The sequence below is a fragment of the Phalacrocorax carbo genome, chromosome 1, assembly GCF_963921805.1.
Source record: "Phalacrocorax carbo chromosome 1, bPhaCar2.1, whole genome shotgun sequence".
Lineage (NCBI taxonomy): Eukaryota > Metazoa > Chordata > Aves > Suliformes > Phalacrocoracidae > Phalacrocorax > Phalacrocorax carbo.
The window spans coordinates 32,355,660-32,378,009 of NC_087513.1; the positions used below are offsets into that span (position 1 = coordinate 32,355,660).

The 22,350-nt window shown below is 40.0% G+C and overlaps 1 protein-coding gene across 1 annotated transcript in view; it reads left to right on the forward strand.

The window, feature by feature from the left end:
- The window catches only part of CNTN1 (contactin 1), a 255,051-nt gene that overhangs the window by 67,055 nt on the left and 165,646 nt on the right, over nucleotides 1–22,350 (forward strand). The window contains exon 2 of the mRNA XM_064447942.1: nucleotides 8,516–8,561. The gene's annotated coding sequence lies outside the window, so the exon portion shown is untranslated. The remainder of the gene's footprint in view (nucleotides 1–8,515; nucleotides 8,562–22,350) is intronic.

Consider the following 22,350-nt stretch of genomic DNA (forward strand, 5'->3'; position numbering starts at 1 on the left):
TTGGGAAAGAAATTTGGAATGAAAGAGCTTTCGGAATATTGAGCTTGCATCTGATTAACTGAAATTTTTTATTACTAGACTTTATGCAGACTTTCCTGTGAATGCACCTTTTTTTAAAATTAATCTAAGCCTGGCTTCCAGCACCTGAGCTTAGTTAGGATAACATCACAGCTTAAGGAAAGCTGGTGTGACTTTTACAATAGCTCCAGCCTGAAGGAGACTTGATGGTGAGGTCTTCTGCCCAGCAGGCTTACTAAAATAATTTTTCTAAGAGGATTTTGAACCAACTACCTTCTGCTCCATGCAGCTGTCACAGACTGCAGAGCCAGGAAAGGTGAAGGCACCACACGAGTTTCAGGAGTCTCTCCTGGTGATGGCCTGTGTTTTACATTAGCTGACAGGGAGCCAATACCCAGTCTTCTCTGTCATCTTAACGATCCATCCAAACCAGGGCACGTCCGTGGTAAATATATTCAAATCAAATGGGTGCTCTGAGAGGAGCACAGGTTGCCTGGGGGAAGGCGAGGGGAGTGCCCTCGCCTCTGTGTCGGCATCACAAACCTTGGGTGGAAGAAATTGAACTTATATATTGGTTTTTCTTGTTGGTTTGTGACACTGATGAAAAGCTCTTTCCAGAGTAAAGAGTAAAAGTGACCACCTGGTTTCCAGAATTGAAAGATGACAGCTTAAATGTCACAGTTGTGCACATTTTTTGCTGATCATTTTAGTCAAAATACCCTTGCTTGTTAGAGATGGAAACTATACGGATGGTAGCTGGAAAGTGCTTACTGAGGCGAGCAGTCTATTCCTTTGCTTATGCAAGTTTTCCCCAGTCATATAAAAAAGTATACATTAAAACTTCAGTGATCACCCTTCTAAAATTGTCTTTGTAAAATAAGCTCTGTGATGATTTACATGAGCAACAGATTTAATAAATCAAGTTTTGTATGTCAGGTCATATTTCTAGATTTGGTAATCTCATCCTTGCAGTATTTTGTGGTTTTCCATTTTTTCTTTTCTTTCTATTTTTACATTCTGGATGCTGATTCTTAAAGCTTCTCTTTAGTAGTAATTGCACAAAAATTTAAAATTGCACCCAGTAAAAGAAGGTTGGGTCAGCATACTTCACCAAACAATATTTATAGCTCTACTTAAAGTTTCTTAAAGAAATACTGTTATTTGAAATGACGATTGGTGAAATGGAAATAATTTCCATATTCTCAGAATTGTATATACCACTTGACCAACTGGTTTCTTTTTCTTGATAAAAATTTTGCATCTCTTGGACCTTCTGTCCCTTTTCAGAGTAAAGAAACCCTGATAGCACTGTGGCTACATTAGCAAAAATCTGTATGTAAGGGAATGACTTCTAGCAGCTTCAGAATTTCTGATTTGAAATAATACAACCTTTAATCAAGCACATTAGCAAATTATGCCATAACCTCTTAAGCAACTGTTAAGTTTGAGGAACTGATTTTTGAAACTTTCAGGAAAAATCGTCTGAATTAATGAAGTCTTTTTCTGTCTTTTTTTTTTTTAGCTGATGGCAATAGTCAGTTTACAAGCACACGTTTACTGTAAATGGGGGATTCAGTACAAGGGATTGCATAAGTCAGACTTGTGTGCATATTAAATAGGTTATCAAAATGCTATTTCAGAAATTTTAGGTGATCATGTGGGTATTTAAAGGTTGAAGAGAGGATTGTCTAAGAAACAGACGTTTCTAGAACTTCCTGGAAAAGCTGAGTGAGGCCTTTGGTTAAATTTCCATCTTTGCTGACCTCTCCAACTTGCCTGTTTTTCTGGGAGAATCACTGCTTGCCTGTTACAAACACAAACTCCATACCAGAAATCGTGCCATCAGTGAAATAATTTGCAAGCTGATTTCCTTTGCCAGGGCCAAGAGACTCTTTTCATGTTCCTGTTGTTCTGCAAATTCTAAAACGGCTCTTTAAGACACAAAAGTTTGCTTTGATGTTTTATGACAGGTGGGTGTATTACAGTTATAAATTCACTAAAAAACCTAAATTCAGGTAGAAAAAATTAACGTCATAAATTACATGCAAAATACTATGTTAGAAGAAGGTAATTTAGGCAGCAAAGCAAGGCACTTAGGAATTAGAAAGCTTTCATTGTGGTTGCCCGTGCAGTGAGAGTGAGTAGACAGAAATGTTCTCGAGCTGGGGCTCTGCTCCTCTGCAGGAGCTGTGCCTCCTTCCCCTGGAAAGTCAAAGAAGCTGGGGATGGAGGAGAGGGGAGGTGGCCCAGTGCTTTGGGTGATGGTTTAGGCAAGGTGGGCCTCATTGGGTTGTTGTGTCCTCGGCCCCAGTGCTTCCGGACTGCTGCCTGTCTGTCCTGCTTCTGGAGCTGGTGTTGGACTGGGAGAGCGCACTGATGGGCTCGCAGGCTCGCAGTCTGATGGGGAAACCTACTTTGGGTTTTCCAGTGCTACCTCTGTAGCATTCCTGGAAAGATCATAGACAGTAGGAATCTGTGTGTTCTATATTTTGTAATCTTTTTTCTTTTATATGAGGAAAGCATTTGCTAAAGCAGCTTCCTAACATTCAAATCTAAAAAAAAAAAAAGAGTAGGAAAAGAAAGAATAAGAAAGGAATAAGCTCTGAGCATGCATTACAAATTGCTTAAAGTGTGGGAACTAAAGTTAGACAGCTGATGTAAAATTCAATTAGTGTCTAAACGAACCATTTAATTTATAATTTTCCAACAGTGTGAGATGAATTTATATGTGCTTTTGACTGGTGTCTTTTTCGTGTGGCATCTATGAATTTTCAGGTATACATTACTACCCAAACTGTAACTTGGAGGACAAAACTGGAAGATTTCTTAAATACTGCTCTGTTTCTCTTCTCAAGCCACAAAGCTGCATCTCTCATCTAGTGTTTTGTACCATTTTTGTGGTGGTCGTACCCTCTGTATTGTACTGGAGCTATATTCTTGGTGACACTATGAAATGATGTTCTTGCTCATTGGTAGGTCAAGGAATACTCATTCTGGATTCTGTTCTTTAATAATGCCTAGACAGGGCAGGAATTTCCTTTACCTTTTGTTTGAAAGATATGGAAGAACCTTTATACATTTTTGAATGCAGCTTCTTATTCACTGTAATTTTTGAGCTTTTTGTTAGCTTAATTTTCTGTCATAAGTGGTAAGAGCAAGTTGAACTTTCTAGCTATTATGATAACAGGCTACAAAAAGAGCTAAGCTACATAATCTTTTTTGCAGTTTTCAAGCGGGGTTTTTTTTGTGAAGGACTTGTGGGAAAGGCCGTATGTGTAGGAACATGAAAACAGATACTTAAAAGGATTAGATGAAAATGTAGAGGAAGGCTTTATGGAAAGGAAGCAAATTATCACTAACAGCTTTGACAAAAGCTACTGAAAAATGTTAGAATTCCTTACTGTTCTGAGTCAACTTAAATCTGAGTGCAATTTATGCCTTTAGAAATGCTCCATCTTATGGTTTGTACTAAGGTCTTTTTTTTTTAGTGTGACAAACTAGCATATTGATTTTCAATTGAACCTTTGTATCTCGAGATAGATAAGAGCTTTGTATCTCTTTGGAGCTTGGAAAATCTATGCTCCTTGACATGCACAAAAAGCACTGCATTTTGTATTTATACAGAACTCTGAATACTGTAGTCTCATCTAGAAGCCTTTCCTGATGTTGTGGTTTAACCCCAGCCAGCAACTAAGCCCCACACAGCCACTCGCCCGCTCACCCATGGTGGGATGGGGGAGAGAATTAGAATTCTGAGTAAGAGTGAGAAAACTCATGCGTTGAGATAAGGACAGTTTAATAGGTAAAGCAAAAACTGTGCGTGCAAGCAAAGCAAAACAAGGAATTAATTCACTCCTTCCCATTGGCAGGCAGGTGTTCAACCACCTCCAGGAAAGCAGGGCTCCATTGCACATAACGGTTACTTGGGAAGACAAATCACTCTGAACATCCCCCCTTCCTTCTTCTTCCCCCAGCTTTTATGCTGAGCATAGTGTCATCTGGTATGGAATATCCCGTTGGTCACTTCGGGTCAGCTTTCCCGGCTGTGTCCCCTCCCAGCTTCTTGTGCATCCAGCAGAGCATGGGGAGCTGAAAAAGTTCTTGACTAATGTAAGCACTACCCAGCAACAACTAAAACACCTCCACGTTATCAGCACTGGTTTTAGCACAAACCCAAAACATAGCCCCATACTAGCTACTACAAAGAAAATTAACTCTATCCCAGCCAAAACCAGGATGCCTGAGTAGATAATAGATATATAAGTATCTTTCTGATATAAACAAATTAATCATCTTTCAGTTTGATAAAGTTCTTGTTTTCCCCATCTTTCTTTTCCATGGGTGATGTTTTATACAACATACTCCTGTAGTGTTCTCTGCAATGAATTAATATATAATAAGTATTTCAAAAAAGCTTTTCTCTGAGTGGAGGTTAATTTATGACCCTTTTTTGCCATTGCTGTGCACGTCCAATGCCTGATGCTGAACTGATGGGTCCTTCTGATGAGCAAAGACTGAAAGTGGCTTTTTCAATAGCTACTCATGGTGGCTTAGGTACTACTGCGTTCAGCAGTAATCTTCCTCCATCACAGCTTTCTCTTGCCTTGCACTGTCATTGAGGCTGAAGAAGTGAATTTAGATCTGCAAACATGATCTAAAATTCTGTGTGGTTTTGTATAAATTTTCATGTATGGAGATTCAAGCAAATTACTTCATTATCTTTTACAGCCCACTGTGAATAGGAAAAGTGGGATAAAATTGAGAAAAAATTTTCTGCCTGTCTTCATTATGTTATGAGCTGCAATAATTAGATCACGTTTTCATAACACTTGATGCAATGTTCTCTGTCTGTCCTCGTAAAATGAAAAAATCAGGTGGAATTGCCACCACTTTCCCAGCTGACTCGGTGACTCAGTTCAGTTACCGACAGATACAAATGATATCTCCAGTGTCATTGCTTAAATATGAGGGAGGAGTATACTGTGAAGATTCCCAGAGTTGTCTGTGGAAGGTGGCTTATTATGTCACCAGGATTGAATCCCGCTGGAGCATATCTCTCCATCGCTGTGCCTGTGACAAGCAGGGAGGTGCTGAGTCACCCGAGCAGCATGACATGCCACCCAGGAGCCAGGCGGGACATCCCCCAGGACGCCACTGAGCTCCAGGCCTGGGTAGTGCCTGGGCACGTTCACACTGCCAGTACTTGCCTGGTTTGTTGAAAGGGGTTTCTAATAGGTGTCAACAAATTCGCTTTCTGGAGGATAAAAGGCAGAAAAATACTCAAGTTCATAGGCCTATCTCCCTTCTTGTTGTGGGCTGCAGCCTACAAAACTCTCTCACTTTTAGACCTCTCTGAATCTGCATTTGGTTTTACTGGTGGTGTTTTTTTCTCTCTTAAGTCATGTAGAGCACAGCAGAGCAAGAATCCTTCATCCTGTTTCCTATGTTCTGTCCGTCAATACACAGAGCTAGAAGGACCCTTCCTCTCACCCTGTGTCTGTGTGTATGCTATTCTTCAGCAGATTAGTTTAAAAATTATGATGGTCCTACGCTAACTGTATAAACAAGAAAGATTTATATTCTGTTCTAAACTTGCAAGGATAAACATTTTTAATTTGCAGTTTCCCAGACTATTCCTGGATATTTCATCTTTTCCCCCAGTAACAGCACCATTCTAGATACTCCATGTTTTGTTTTAAATCAAAATGACTCGTTCTGTGTCCCGTAGTTTTTCTGTGGCCCCTTTGCATTTCACACCTGGAAAATGCATTTTGAGTTCCTTAATATCCATAGTCTGTCTTTTTATTTTAGCAGCTGCCTCGGTTTGACAGGCTTTTCCATAAAACACAGATTAGTGTTGCAGGAGAAGAGTCAGATATCGCTCAGACAGATCTGATCTGGTAGGTAATTTATTGAGTTTTAATCAGTAAATTTAGGTATGTAAAATATTTAATAAGTACAGATGGATTGGCGGTCAATACACTTCAGGTTAGTATGGGATACAAAGATAATTGCTTAAGCATGTTATACGTATCTTAAACATTAGATGCATGCAGAGGATGTCACTTACCAAGCCATCGATGTCTGGTGTCAGGTAAGGGATCTCTCAGCCTCAAGGGGTAACTGTGAGAGGTGTCCCTGCTCAAGGGGAGGTCACCGCCACGCAGCCAGGTGCTTAACGGACCCTGGTGGCTGTAGATATTTATAGCATGAAGTGGTTGATTTGTAGTCAGGTTTTCTCCTGTGTTAATACAGTTTTGGCCACTTATCAGCCCAGTCTCCAGCTGAACTGGTTTGGTTTTTTTTTTGGGTGGGGGGTGTTTGTTGCTCAGTTCTCATGGGTAGCCTCACACAACAGGATTAACTTTGGTTAGGCCTACTTGCTGAGCTTCTGTCTGGACCAAAGTTCAGTTAGTTCAGAGAGGAGTGTATCCGTCACAATAACTAAAGGTAAAGTTCAAATTTCCAGAAGTGAGATAACTCACAAATGATGGCATAACAATATCCAGAGCTACTCATGAAAGGGAAGGAAGGTGTTAAGGAGGAAATTAATGTCTGTTGATTTCTTTAACATTTCTTTATTTCTTATATTGCACAACAATTGTAAGGTTCAGTTGAAAAAAGTGAATGTAAAGCTGTTAACAAGAAGCGCAGAGTTTGGTGTAACACAAGTGGATCTTGGAAAATGATATATAAAAAGTTACAGAAAGACTATTGGCCATTACTGTTAGGGTGTTTCTGAATAAGGTACGGAATAGTTCTCAAACCTTTACTTTAGAAAAATATATTGTTACCTGAGGGAACTTTCATGAGAAATTGGCATTCTTTAAATGCTTGTCATTTCAGAAAACTGTTCAGAACCTTGAGATTGTTTTTTCTGTGTTCTAGTTTATTTTCCATCCCGGCTATTAAATTATGGGGCAAATGTATAAACCTTCATATTAAGTGTTGGAAGAATGATAGAATATATTTCATTATCCTGATGATGTACTCAATAACTTGTTACATCAAGAACTTCCTACTGGAGATGAATGTGTTGCTTGACAACCAGTTCTCAGAGTCACTAAGACTTATGACCATCTAAACGTAATAGAAATATTATTTATAGATGGGGATATTCTGTCCAGGTCAGCAGCAGCAGCAGAAGGATTAAACCCCAGTGTCTTAGCATGTACACTTACTTAGTTTGTAAGAGGGAGAAAGGATAAGCCTGTAAGTACAGTCGTCATCTTTCTTCTCTCAGCACAGTGAAATGATTGTGACATTAAAATTCTAGAGAGAAGGTGCCACAATAAAGTTGTGTCTCTTTACATAGATGTGCAGCATGTGGAAGGAAGTAGAATTATACAACTTAATGAAGCCTTATGAGAAATCATTACATTTCTGATCTTGCAAATGGTCATCAAATCACTGAAGGCAGACCTGATTTTACATTGTAGTAAATCGGAGCACAAGAGAAACAGAGTAGTAAGCACACATTGACTAAGCTGCCTACAAAACGTTGGAGCCTGAGTGCTTGGGTCTTCTATGTCACCTATGGAATTAGCATTGGACCTTATATTTCTAAAAAATTCTTTACCTCACATTCACATACTTAAATCATTGTCCATTTGGCTATCAAGACAACTTAAAAATCTTTGGTATAATAGGGATGAACTGCAGTTACAAAAGAAAATACAGGCATAGGAGTCAGCTGGAAATCTGTTGGTTTGTGTAGCCAACATCTGAAGTGAGTACTCTGTATTATATGATGTTTGGGTTGCACTAGATCTTGGTAGCATTTGAAAAATTGCAAGTAGTGCTAACAGTGTAGTTCCTACCTTGGATCCACTGATCCAGACGTGGATATTACACACAAACTGCTAAGAGAGGAAATGAAGATTTGGAAGTAGTTTGACAGTATCTACAGCTGATAATCAGAGAAGGTTTGGGAAGAAGAAATCAAAGCAGAATTTGAGTAAAGAATTTTGAATCTGGAAGGATTTGCATCTGGAAGGATGTGCCAAAATTTGCTGGATGTAGGCAAATATAGGGAGAGATCAGAAGAGATACTATAAAGGAAAGAATGAAATGTGTTAGAGAAAGCAGGAGTTTGGTGATGGTATATCAGCATGTATCTGAGCGGGCATCTCAGTGTAATTTACTGTAGGATGGAGCTCTAGGATCAAGCCTTTGTGATAAGGTATTAATGACTTAAAAAATAGCTAAATGTGCACCCAAGCTTATTTTTAAAGGAAGTCTGTAATAGCTTGTATATCAAGTAATCAGGAAAATTAAAACCACACAAGCTGACTCTGCTTTTAAGTTTTAATTTTGGTAGGTTTTTATTAAAAAGTGACTAACTGGAAGCCCACATGTTTATGAATTGCAGGAAACATCTGGGAAAAGCTGATTATAAGAGACAGTTATGAAAGTATGCGTGACAAATTCTAGCAGAACTGGTAATTGAAAAATAGAGTTGAGCAAACAACTGAATCCTGTCTTTATTCAATTCTAGATACTGCCTCTGGATCGGCACTGAAAAGGACTCCACAGTATTAGAGGTTGGTGACTTTTCTTTTTCCAGTTCTTACATCCAGTTTTAAAATAATTATTGATTGCCATGTTTAAGTAATGAAGTGAAAGATATGAGTTTCTTATTAGCAAATGATTAGTCCCAGTGCAGTGGAAAAAGTGGTAAAAACATCGTTAATTCAGAAGTTTATGCTGAGCTAATGCACAGAAGCAATCTTGTGCTTTTGATCTCCTGAGTGTAGTTAGTTTTTAAGTGTTAGCTATATTGAAATATAACATTTTAGCATTAGGTGTACTGGCAAGGTTTTTTGATTCAAATATTTCTCTGGTTTGAACTGATATTTTGGAATGTGTATTGATCAGTTCCGATCTGAAGGTTGGAGTAGTCTGTACTTCTGAGACGGCATCTGCCATGAAAGCCATGCCAAATCAGCCTTTTGTGTATGTAATACAGAAGCATAGGACCTGATCTGTATTTTCCTTGACTCTTCAGAAATGACCTACTGGGTTCTACAATGTGTATGTATCTTTGAAACATGTAAGGTGGTACCTGGTGATCAGGTTAGAGCAGGCTAACGCCCTTCCTGGCCTGGCTCTGTATATACATGTTGCTGGGCAATCGGAAGCCCATAGCTCAGTGGTGACTGTATCACTTAAAGACTGATCACTTAAAGATTGCATTAAGTTAATGTATATTTCTAAGACTATAATTCAAGTAAGAACATAAACAAAGAGATGTTTCAATACAATTTTGGAAACAGTTTTCAGTATATGGTGTGAAATACTTGAAATGAAATCCACTATTCTGTTGTAGAACAGGACCAGAGGAAGTCATGGCTTCTAATGGCAAAACATGGTTCCTTGCCTTAAAGTTATATGGCACTGACAGGTTTAACTTCTGTGTCATTTACCTTCTATAACTTCAATAATTTGCTGCTGCTGGACAAGGAAGGTACCAGCTCAGAGTAGCGCTATTGTGAATCCTGTAGGTCTCTACCTTGAGCCCAAATCCTGCCAGGAGTCTCAACCTTAGTGTTGTTCACTGATAAACTGTTTTGCTAAATATTTATGTAGTACTGAACCCAAGGGATCTGTGCAACATAAGCAAATAACAGTAATTCTTCTTGTGCGTTGTGGTGGTGCTTTATTTTTGTGTAAAATACCTCCTTGCATTTCTATTGTACATACTGCCTCAGTTAATTTTAATTTAATGAACAAATTAATGTAGATCAGACTTAATTTTGTAGTCATTGTTAGTTAACCTGTCTGAAAAATAGCCCAAAATCTCGTTTTTACTGTTTAATGCATTCTTACAGAGTCAAATATTTGTTTGGCTGTTTTGTTTGTTTCCAGATAATAGTGACATGACTTTTTATATACTGTATTGTTCAGTGATAGTGAAATGGCATATGTTGTGGGAATGATTTCAGTTCAAATATTTTCTACCCTTAGAAATACTGTCTTTCACATAATGTCTTTGGACCTTGATTTATTATTTCATCTCTGGAGAGAGCTAACTCTTCTGTTCCGCTGTTTTTATTTATGTTCTAGAAAGCTGATTTCTACACTAACAAAGGCATAAGTGCAGTTTATTAATAGTTATTTATGATTCCAGTTGCCTGATCAGAGTTCCTAGAAGTCAGTGGGTGTCTTTCCATTTGGATGACGAGTGTGCGGGGTGAAGCTCACTTACACCTGAGTGAGTATGGGATACTGTTGCACTGTGCTTAGTGTCACACCAGACGGTAATAGTTCTGGTCCTTACAGAAACTGGGCGTAGGCTCTTATTTTGATTTACAGGTGTAAGTGAAGCTTCTTATCAGCCAGATCTGCCAGAGCTAGTAGCTGGCCTTGTGTGGCGATGCGGGAAGAGAGTGTGCTTCTCAAACCTGTAGCAATGCACACTGCTGCAAGCAGACTTTCGTAGTGGATCTGTCCTCTGTGCTTATAAATACATCTTATATCTTTTCTTGTTGGGACAGATGTTCATGAGACGGAACTGAAACCTGTTTTGTATCTGAGATGAAGTCCATCAAATTGCTCTCATGCACCTTTTCTAGTTGAGAAAGATTTTATCCACCTCTGTTACACTGTTCCTCACACTCAATTTTCTGTGTACACTTCATCATACTTTCCTTACCAATAATTCCATAATCGGCATGGCACATGCTGTTACTCTCCTATTAGAGAACGACCGTTCCCCTGCTTATTGTTATGTACGAATGAGCTTGTGATCCCAGGAGCAGCTGGATATGCCTGAATTTTTGTCTTCATTCAGAATGGCCACAGACTCCTGCTGTTTCTAATTTATAACTGCCATCAGTAAAGATGAATATTACTTCTATTCTTTGGCTGAAAAAAAAGGCAAAATGAAGGACGAAGGTCTTTATGGAAGAGTGGGAGGTGGAAGTGCAGGAGTCTGCACTTCCCTGCAGTGGCAGAGAGCATTGCTTATTCTGCTGCTGGGAGAGGGCACCTGCCTGCGAGTCCATCAGGTAGTACTGTGGGTCTGTGCAGCTGCAGCAAGCCCGCAGGTCAGGTGTAATGTCTAATGTGCAATTCCCCATGCAGTACTTTTCCCCGGGGAAGCAAGCAGCTGGGAGTAAGCCACCTGTCTCCTGCATGGCTCTCTCCTGAGCTCCTAGGACGTGGAGAGGGAGCAGGCCACATGCTAAGCATATAGCTCTGATCACCATCTTTTGACGATGCTTGTCATGTAGAACGACAGGCTGGGAGGAGGGGAGCTCAGCTGTAATGCAACATTGCAGCCTCCCTTTTCTCTCTGACCTTATGGGATTAGACAGCCTCGTGTAGGATCTGCCAGTCATTCGTGTCTGGTTCAGGTCTGGGAGAGATGCTGAGCCGTGCTGAGCTGCAGCAGAGGAGTGCTCTCTGGTAGGACTTAGCACGTAGGAGGACACCCTTTGGCTGCAGGCAAGTGGCACAAGGTGCCCGTTGTGTGCCTCTCCCACGGTCTGATTCAAACACATGATTCTGTGATATGACCAGGCATGACAGCTGTCATCTATTAGGAGAGAAAGTTGAGAAGCAAGTATGGTATCCAGTAGATATTCAGCAGGAGTAATGGTGTTGTGCTGTGTTAATTATTGGGTAAGTTGTATCACCTCATCTAACAAAGCTCTTTGAAGTATGCTATAAGCTAATTAAATATCCAGACATTCAAAAGTAATGCTTTGCATATATTGTTGTATTTCTACGATGCAATGCAGTCTCTTCCCATTAAAATTAAGCATTGCAGTGACCCAAAGCATGAAAGAGTTAGATCTGTGTTTGGATATAAGTATTGCTTCAGACTAAATACTTCTCAGCAATCTTGCAGAATTCAATTTGAATATGTTTGAATGAGCAGAAGCAGTTCAAATCAACATTTCCCTGGAAAGGCATTCATGCTTATTATACATTAATTTCTATAACTATGCAGCTGCCTTTTATATCGGAGGCATTATTTTTGAATTACTGAAGTATTTTAAGAGTGATGCTCTTGGTAAAGGCATAAACAAAGTACAAAGGCCAGTCTGTTTTCCACATAGTAGATTGTTGTTGAAGAGTTTGTGCCAGCCAGTACAGAGAGTGCAATCATATCTTATTCCTCTCAAGAGAGATGAATTACTCATCTGCCTTGGCTCCTGCTGCTCCACATTCTTATCCTTGAGCTGTATTGTTGGAGTGGTCTGCTCCTCTTCACGGAGCAGCCAGTGTAACTGGCAAAAATATAAATGTATAGCATTGTCCTTATAAAAGGTCTTCACCTGTGAGCTGTTTTGGATATGCACCAGCTTTCCAAACAGTGCAGTTAATTGTGCTTTTGAGATTTTTTTTTTTAAAGAAAACCAACAGATTTTTTTCAAACAATTGCACTAAGCACAGCAGTATCTATTAAAACTGTTGCAAGTTTGCAGACACTGCGTTATTGATTGATATTAATACATTGTGACAGCCCAGGTAATTTATCTTGCCATTTTTCTGTTCAGAAAATTTTGTTCAAGGTTGTAACTTCCTCTGGTGGTTGACACAACAGGGCCTCTGAAAAGACAAGGTATGTCCAGCTAAGGAGACCTGGTTCAAGCGTATTTGTGTCTTCAACTCATTATACTGTGAAGTAGGTAGCACTGTGTGCCTTCAACAATTAATCTTTCCTTTTAAAGTTTGTGTTTGCAGCTATGTACATGTTTTAATGTTGTTACCACTGCAGTTCCTTAACATGCCTCTGTACTGTTATAGCCCCCTTGGGGTTAAAATGTGACTGGCATGCTACTGAAAGGCACCACCGGAGTGCTGCTGGCACTGGCGATAAAACACTTTGATTTTGGTAGGAACAATATTGAAGTATATACGTAGCTATTGCGAAGCATTGAGCAGGATCATTATCAAATCAGCAGCAAATACTGAGGGTCAAACACAAACATTTCCTAATTGGGGGTCTTTGCTAGACTGGGTCACGAAAGCCGGCAGCCTTGGAGGAAACACAGTAACTGGAGTGTCAGAGACTGTGTGTACAAGTCCCCAAAATAACCCATAGCCCTTCATTTGAGAAGGGAAATGAAGCTGGTATTTTGCTCAGAAGAACTATTTGTTGCGTGAACAACATAATTTATGGCAGATTAGGAGCGGGATCCCTGCAGGTGCTCAGAACGTTTCCCTTGGCCACCTGTCAGCACTCTGCACTCTCTAGGCAGGGCCAGCAGGAGGAAGGTTATCCAGATGTTTGTTCAGCCAACTGCTGGTATCGATGCTGGGGTCAGTCATGGATATCGCCTCTTTTGAGGAAGGAAGGGTCTGTGTCAGGCACTTACATTGCAGGTGTGCTGAAAGCTATTTGAATCACGGCAAGATACTAAGGCCCTTATTATATACTGCTGGCTTTCACAAGTAAATAAGAAGAGATTCATAAGGCTGAAAACAGAATGTACCAAATGGTCTTGCAGGACTCTGACATCTTGGATATGTGACTTTTCAGCTTGCATCAAGAGCAGGCTATGTTTTTCATTAAAAAGAGACTAACTCTGCAAAAAATTGCTTACTGGTACTTCCAAGAATTATGCAAAGCTGTAGTTATTCATAGATTTTAAGACATAAAAGCAATCCCTAGACAATGCAAACTCCAGAACCTTTCCCCAGTGCAGACATTAATTTGAACCGCATGGGTTTTTTTTTTTAAAGACATCTCAGTAAGATGCTTCAGTTGTTGATGCTTGCACTATTAAAAATGCTCACGAACTCTAAAGGGACTCTAGATGAAGAGATCAGAGATTAATGTTTACACAACAGACTTTTTAAACTATAAGCTTGATGAATCCCATCCTAAATTAAAATATCTTTAAAAATAAAATTAATTAAACATGAAAACATTATAGATAGTATAAAATCAGTTATTGTCTGCCAGCATTTGTGGAATGTGCTATTTCATCTTAGCTTTTGGATAAACCATATAGCCTGAAGTTCTTCAGGTCTTGCCTGAAGCAAGTTTCATGAATGTGACTATATAACTTCTCTAGAAATTTTTCTTTAGTCTTAAACATCTTTTTGAGGTGTTGATTCAAGGGCTAAATGCACAATTTAGTAATGACTTTGCTAACATGTACTGGTCCTAATTATACCAAATACAAAAGCATAATTTATGTATTAATTCTAAGGATTATTATGTATCAGTATATAATTGTCCTGCTTATATCTTCAGGAATAGCTAAAACTTCACAACAGAAGTGCATGTTCAGCTGGTTTCCTGGCCCTTGCTGAGTTTGCTTCAGAGCTTTTTGGGATACAGCTCTCCATTTATAAATTTCATGCTAATTCTTTCAAATAATACCATTCTAAAATTGAAAAAAGGACGTCAGAAACATATTTCTTCGTAACTGAGAGCTGGATAAAAATTTGATCCAATATGAATTATAAGTGATTCACTAGTGCCTACATGATTTTACACATGGTGTAACAAGTTGCTGAGTTACATGTACTCTGCTAATCCAGAATCACAGTAACTTAAACAGCAGTGTTCCTAACTGTTCCTTTTCTCTTTTCTTCTGTCATCCGCATACATCTACATGTCTACACATACATATATTCATGCATATACATGAGGAAGGTACATTTTAATTATATTGGTCTCTTCTGAGTGATACCCGTTTTATTTACTCTAGTGGATACAATAAGTTTGATGATTTTATTTTCTTCTGTCCAAAATAAACTTCAGAGATTCTCAGTAATCTCCTGTAAAGTATCTGCCTAACGTGCAGTGTATGTTGGCTACTGTTCTACCTTTGAAAGTTTCTCAAAAACTTATCAGCATGTCCCTTCAGCTGCAGAGCATTGCAAATGCCAAAACAACATTAAGATTTCAGTGATGACTTCTGCAAATTAGATTAGGAATCACTGTGCTGCTGCGGAAGTAACATAGAAAAATCTAATATTAGTTTGAATAATGGTGTTATGAGTTCAGCTTCTGGATCCCCATCAGGTATGGACAGGAGAGAGGCCATCTGCTGTCTACTGTGCACTGTTCTCCTGGTGAGAAGAACTGTGTTGGCAGCTGATGGGAAAGCATTAGCTCTTGGAAAGTGAGTCTGTTTTGGCAGCAGCCTGATTTCCAGGAGATCAGCTATGGGGTACTTAATGGATCAGAAAGGTGGCTGCCACAGCTGTAGGTGAGACTTGTGTTATCTGAATCATCTGATGTTCTTGATAGACTTGAGTCTGCTGTCATCAGAGACTAACTGCAGAGCATTTCTGGAGAGCTGGGCACATTTTTTATCTGAATAGTGGTAAAGGAAATCTGCTTGGCTAGAGAAGTGTTGTTAGAAGTGGTCTTTTCTCTGCAGAAGCATGAAGGGTAGTGGCCTGCAGGAACTGTTTGTTTTCACTAGAGATAACTTCATTTTGAAATGTAAATTTATTTCCAGACCTCTGTCAAAAATAGATATTTGAAGTATGAAATTGTGCAAGATGATATATATATATTGCAATGAGATACAAACTGATCTAGATGGTGCAAGTGTTTCCTATCTCTATTTTTCTGTTGGGATATTTTGTTTCATTCTCCTCCTTTCCATAATACCCCATTTTTCTTAGCTTGTTTTTCTTTCTCTCTCACTGTTTCCTTCCTTCTGGAGTAATTTCTTCTACTGAAATCCAGTGCTCATTAACCTGATGTTAGAAACAGGATTTTAGGCAGGATCTTTCTTGTCCTTCCTGCCAGCAGTTGTTCCCTTAGGCTTGCCTAAAGAAAGCAAAGACGACTGCAGGTGTGAGCTCTTTCACCACATCTGCCCCTTACAGTTCTTATGGGCTCCTACCAGCCTGTTCATAACCGTAACAAAAAACTGCCTCATGCAGGCAGCCTACTGGGCCAGGTTGCCCAGAGAGGCTGTGGATGCCCCATCCCTGGAAACATTCAAGGTCAGGTTGGACGGGGCTCTGAGCAACTTGATCTAGTTGAAGATGTCCCTGCTCATTGCAGGGGGGTTGGCCTAGATGTCCTCTAAAGGTCCCTTCCAACCTAAACCATTCTATGACTCTATGACTCTAAAAGCAGTGAGTAATTTTCCTGTGTAAAAAAATGATGGGCACGAAGCACCGATGGTGACAAGCCCACCAGCTACCTCATCTCTCCACCAGGTCAGCACAGGGGAAAAAAAGAAAATGGCAGCAGATGCCAGCACATTGCTTTATGGCCACAGACCAGATTGCATCTTGAAACAGAAAAAGGAATATTTTCATGACAGAGCTTGAAGATGAAAATATTCTTCTAAATGAAAATATACTTCTATAGCCACAACATGTGTTGGAGTTAATAAAGAATTTAATCTTTATTAAAAAGTAATAGAAAACCGCAACAATGGTGTATGTTTCATTTTATGGTGGTTAAGGAGATTCAGCTTTACTTGTCTTCAAATATATTTTGAAGTTCAAACTCAGGGGAAAGCTGTGGCTTACATTTGAATTCTACATCTTGCTTGAGCTATTGAACTCTGCTCCCTTTTGTGGCTGTGTGCGTGTCTTATGTACATTCTGGGTATGTGTGTGTGTGTATGCTCTTTTGTGCCTGCAGCACTACTTTACAAAATCCCTTTTATCAGTTTTTGTAGTGAAATTTGGCTGAGCAGTATTGTACCAACTGATCGCATTCTCATATGGAAAAGTCCTTGAAGAATAGTATGTATGGTATTGAGATTTCAGGCCTATTGTTAAAAAAAATTCAAGTATTAAAGTAACACATCGACATAGGTGGTTTATTAGACCACGTGTGAGTTATTAAAGAGTATGTTACTGAGCTGCGTTAGCTTGCTGTCAGTTACTTCCCTCCTGATAACCAACTCTCACAGACATTGTTTTGAGGATTATATTTAAGGTGTGGGAAGCCACCTGTGTATTTCTGAGCTCTATTCCCATTGTTTTAAAGAACAATGGAAAAACCAGACTTTTCAAAGCGAGTGATGTTTGTGCAGGATGGGAATATGTCTGTGTGAATTCGGTGTCGGTTCTGTGAGAAGCATCTTTATCACAACCTCTGTTTTGACAGGGGGCTTTCATTTAGCTTTGTATATTCATTTCATAAGAGACATTTGCATGTAATAGCCAAACTGCAGCTAGGAAATTGTGACAGGAGCAATCACACTGTGGATGGCTTTACAGGTAAAACAAGCAGCTGGTTGCCAGCAATACTGCTCTACTCTGAAGGAGCGGGGCTGGGACGGGGAACGTGGAAATTCCCCACGAGGAGAGCAGGGACTAGAAGGGTGTCAGAGGGTTTTTCAGAGGTTTTCTGTGACTGGAAGCCAAGTAAAGCAAACAAGAAGAGTTGTCTGTCCAAAGTGCTCAAACCAAAGCCTGGACTAATTAGAAAGGAATAAACAGTCATGTGAGTTTTAGGAAGAAAACATGTAAGCACCTCTGGGTCTTAAAGAGTGGGATTTCAGGGCTTCGGATTCAGCTGACCGTTGGGGAGGGCATGAAAGAGACAGCAACAGGGTGGGTGAGGCAAGAATCCTGTTTGGCCTTTTCTTTCAATACAGAGTAAAACTAAAGCTTGTTTATATTTGTGATAAAATTTAAGAAAGAAGTAAAACCCGTGAAGAGACTCATTACCAAGTGGCATTAGCACAGCTCTTGCAGCTGGCTTGTCAGCCACTCCAGCTCTTTGCTCTGTCTTGTTTAGGCAGAGTCCTGGGGCTGTGTTCAGATGTAGCTGTGGTAGAGACTGCTGTCAGTTCGTACTCAAACTGCCCAGCCTCAGAGGTGTGCAAGGATCAGAAGTATCTCATCACCCATTTAGACTGGTTTCTATTTTGATGAGGGCCTACAGTTAAAAAACCTAAAAATCACTACAATTCAAATATTTTTTGGATTTTATTTTATACTTTATATCTAGTTATATACACATATACACATTATATGTAAAAACCATAGTGTGTAGGGTATATAAGAAATTCAAATATACATTTAAAAATATACTTTTAATGTATATGTTACATACCTCAGTAAATTTAATAAGCTGCTGAAATTTTCATAGAGCTTGTGTTGCCAGCACCACTAATGGAACTTTAATGTGGTGTAACATTTTACTGTTTCCTGAGGAAACAAAGATAGTGCAATCACTTTCTGTCTGTCAGTCCTCTGCGTCAGGTTTTGAACTGCTGATCTAGCTCCTGCAACATGGGAAGGAAGTCTTCTGCGAGCCTTTAAGATAATTAAGTTCTTACAAGTTTCATGATGGCCATGGCTCAGTAAAGAGGAAAAACTCAAATCAGTACCCTACTGAGTGAAAAGCTGTTATATATTCTCCTTGGCAGCAATCAACATATACATACCTACAGGCTAAGCACAGCAGGTGCTGTCTCCTGCCCAGAAGAGATGTCAGAAGGTACGTGTGGTGGGGGAGGAGCTGAAATTATTTTGGTTAAGGGGTGTGAGAGAAGTAGGACTCAAGTCTGTAGGAAATTGTGTTTCACTACATCTGTTGGTCACAGAAAAACTCATTACATATTTTTTTTCGTGTCACCATTCATATTTCAGTTTTCAAGTAATGTAATTACTGACTTCACCAAATAGGCAGTTTTAGAGATAAGATGCCTCTGAGATGAGAATAAATGGGAAATTGAGAGTCTTTGCACATTATGCTTAACGCAGCTAAAGCTATTTTGCTTCATACTTTATCTTTAGAATTATTAGCTATGAGCCATTTTTTGGTTTTGTTCTCTGACACTAGTCTGACTTGCAGCTTCAGAAATCTTTTTTGCTGGTCTTTGAAGAGATTTGCATTAGTGCGCACTAAAATATGATAAGCATGTAACTCTAGAAGACCATTTAAAAAAAAATCAGATTTCAGCATGGAGTCATAGTGAATTTGAATACTTAGTTAATTTGTATTCCTTTGAGAGCTAGTAATTTATGGTTTTTACTTTCATTAATATCAGTATCTTTACTTACTGTATTGTATTGACAAAAGGATTTGAGTACTATAAATAATTTCTAAAAACAAAGCGTAAAGTTAGATCAGAAGTCTTGCTTTTATAAAGCCTTAAGTGTCCTTGGGCATCAAACTAACCAGAACGAAGAAAAGTGGAAAACAAAAATCAAATCATGTGCCTTCTGCAGGCTGAGTGAACAAAATGAGGATGAGGAAAAGGCTGAGGTTCTTAATGCCTTCCTTGCCTCAGCCTTTAATAGTAAGACCAGCTGTTCTCTGGGTAGCCAGGCCCCTGAGCTGGAAGACAGGGATGGGGAGCAGAATGAAGCCCCCAAAATCTGAGGGGAAATAGTTAGCAACCTGCTACACCACTTAGACACACACAAATCTATGGGCCAATGGGATTCACCCAAGGATACTTGAGGGAGCTGATGGAAGTGCTTCCAAGACACTTTCAATCATGGATCAGCTAACTGGGGAGGTCCCAGTTGACTGAAAGCAAGCAAATGTGATGCCCATCTACAAGAAGGACTGGACGGACGATCCGGGAAATTACAGGTCTGTCAGTCTGACCTTGGTGCCAGGGAAGATTATGGAGCCACTCATCTTGAGTGCCATCACACAGCACATACAGGACAACCAGGTGATCAGGCCTAGCCAGTATGGGTTTATGAAAAACAGGTCCTGCCTGACCAACCTGATCTCCTTCTATGACAAGGTGACCCACTTAGTGGATGAGGGAAAGGCCGTGCGTGTTGCCTACCTAGACTTTAGTAAAGCCTTTGACACTGTCTCCCACAGCATCCTCCTAGAGAAGCTGGAGGCTCATGGCTTGGATGGGCGGAGTCTTTGCTGGGCAAAAAACTGGCTGGATGGCCAGGCCCAGAGAGTTGTGGTGAATGGAATTAAATCCAGTTGGCATCCGGTCACAAGCGGTGTTCCCCAGGGCTCAGTATTGGGGCCAGTTTTGTTTAATATCTTTATCAATGATCTGGACGAGGGGATCAAGTGCAGCCTCAGTAAGTTTGCAGATGACACCAAGCTAGGCGGAGTGTTGATCTGCTCGAGGGTAGGAAAGCTCTACAGAGGGATCTGGACATGATGGATCGATGGGCCGAGATCAATTGTATGAGGTTTAACAAGGCCAAGTGCTGGGTCCTGCACTTGGGTCACAACAACCCCATGCAACGCTACAGGCTTGAGGAAGAGTGGCTGGAAAGCTGCCTGAAGGAGAAGGACCTGCAGGTGTTGGTTGACAGCCGGCTGAATATGAGCCATCAGCGTGCTCAGGTGGCCAAGAAGGCCTACAGCATCCTGGCTTGTATCAGGAATAGTGTGGCCAGCAGGGGCAGGGAGGTGATCATGCCCCTGTACTCGGCACTGGTGAGGCTGCACCTTGAGTACTGTGTTCAGTTTTGGGCCCCTCAGTACAAGAGTTGCTGGAGTGTGTCCAGAGAAGGGCAACAAAGCTGGTGTCTTATGAGGAGCCACTGAGGGAACTGGAGTTTAGTCTGGAGAAGAGGAAGCTGAGGGGAGACCTTATTGCTCTCCACAACTACCTGAAAGGAGGCTGTAGAGAGGTGGGTGTCAGTCTCTTCTCCCAAGTTAACAAGTAATAGGACAAAAGGAAAAGGCCTCAAGTTGTGCCAGGGGAGATTTAGATTGGATATTAGGAAAAATTTCTTTACTGAAGGAGTGGTCAGGCATTGGAACAGGCTGCCCAGAGAGGTGTCATGATCCCTGGAGGTATTTAAAAGACATGTAGATGTGGTGCTTGGGGTGGTAGACTTGGCAGTGCTAGATTAATGGTTGGACTTGATGACCTTAAAGGTCTTTTCCAACCTAAACAGTTCTTTGATTATATAAAAGAGTCTTTTCCAACCTAAGCAGTTCTTTGATTCTATGAAAGAGCCTTTCAGAGTGCTGTACGATTTGTTAAGTTTGACTTCTGACAGGCAGTCAGAGATACAGGTTCCCAACGTGGGGAGACATGACTACCACTGGCCTGCTCTTGTCCTCCTTCAGTCACTGGTGTGCCAGACAGCTCAGCAGACGGCTTTTGGTAAGGTGTGGGGCACAGAGCAACTGGTATTGCACCTGAACTGGTACTAGTTTTATTAAAGAACTAGAGCAAAGAAGACAACCTAGGAGCAAAAGCAAAGGCAAATGATTTGGCAGCATGAAGGCAGTTAAATTTCAGCATTGTGAAGTGGAAGGATACAATGGGAAGATTAATTTGAATACTAGTGTGAATTCTTTCGGCAGCAATCATTGCAGAGAGCTGGAGATCATGTTAGACAACTCAGGAAAAATATTTGTTCAATATATAATAAAAAATAAACATTTGAGTCAAAGAATGGAACTGGTTAGACAATACCTTCTTGCTTGAATATGTTTAGTTCTTCAAAAATATGAACAGGTAGACAATTTAGAGAAATTTTCTGACACATAGGATAATTATTTTACAGAGTAATTAGTTGATTAGGACAGTTCATTTTGCAGGTGAAATACTTCCAAGGTAGGTATAACTTTCCTTGTTATACAACAAGTATAGCATATCATAATAATAAAAAAACCCACAAAAAAAAAGTAACAAGGAGAACTATAATATGGAAAACAGTAGTTGACCATATGTGTATAAAGTTCCACTTACTATTTCAAATAATACTAAAAAAGAAGTGTCATAGTAACAGAATTATAAAAAAGTAATTTAAAATAAACAAAAGGAAACATATTTTACTTAATCATTTATTGAAGTCATTACCACAGTATATTATATCTAAAGACGTTAATAAAATCGCAAAGAACGGTCGATGATTATTCCCTGAGAGAGGGTAAGAGGGATACATTTCTTTGTGTTTAAGGGCAAAGCTTAGAAAAGGTTGAGGACAAAGGTGTTCATTAAGGAAATGCAAACATTTTTCTCCTTAGTTTCCTACTTGCTGCTCTTGAATAGGGTATTGGAGTAGATGAAGCGAAGCTCTGGATGCCTGCAGTATGTGTGCCATCAGTGCTACACCCTAAAATCCTGGGATCCTAAAATCTAAAATCCTTGGGATGCATGCACACTCCAACAGCCCTCATCTGCTAGCCTTTTATGTTAGCGGATCTCCTTAAATACAACACAGCTTCTTTCCAGCCTTCATTTGAAAGGAGACTGGTGCATCTCGAGAGGAGAGGGGGAGAAGAAAAGGAGGAGTTATCCCACAGGTCTCATCTCAAATCAGGACATAGCTGGAGTGTGGCAGATAATGGCCGCATGGTAATGAAATATGGAAAAACCTATGTGTGATCTAACTGTTGCGATGCTTGTCTTTCATAACATCCATTCTGTCCTCAGTTCTTGCTATCCTACTCGGTTAATTTATAACTTGTATTGTATGAGCCAGCCTATA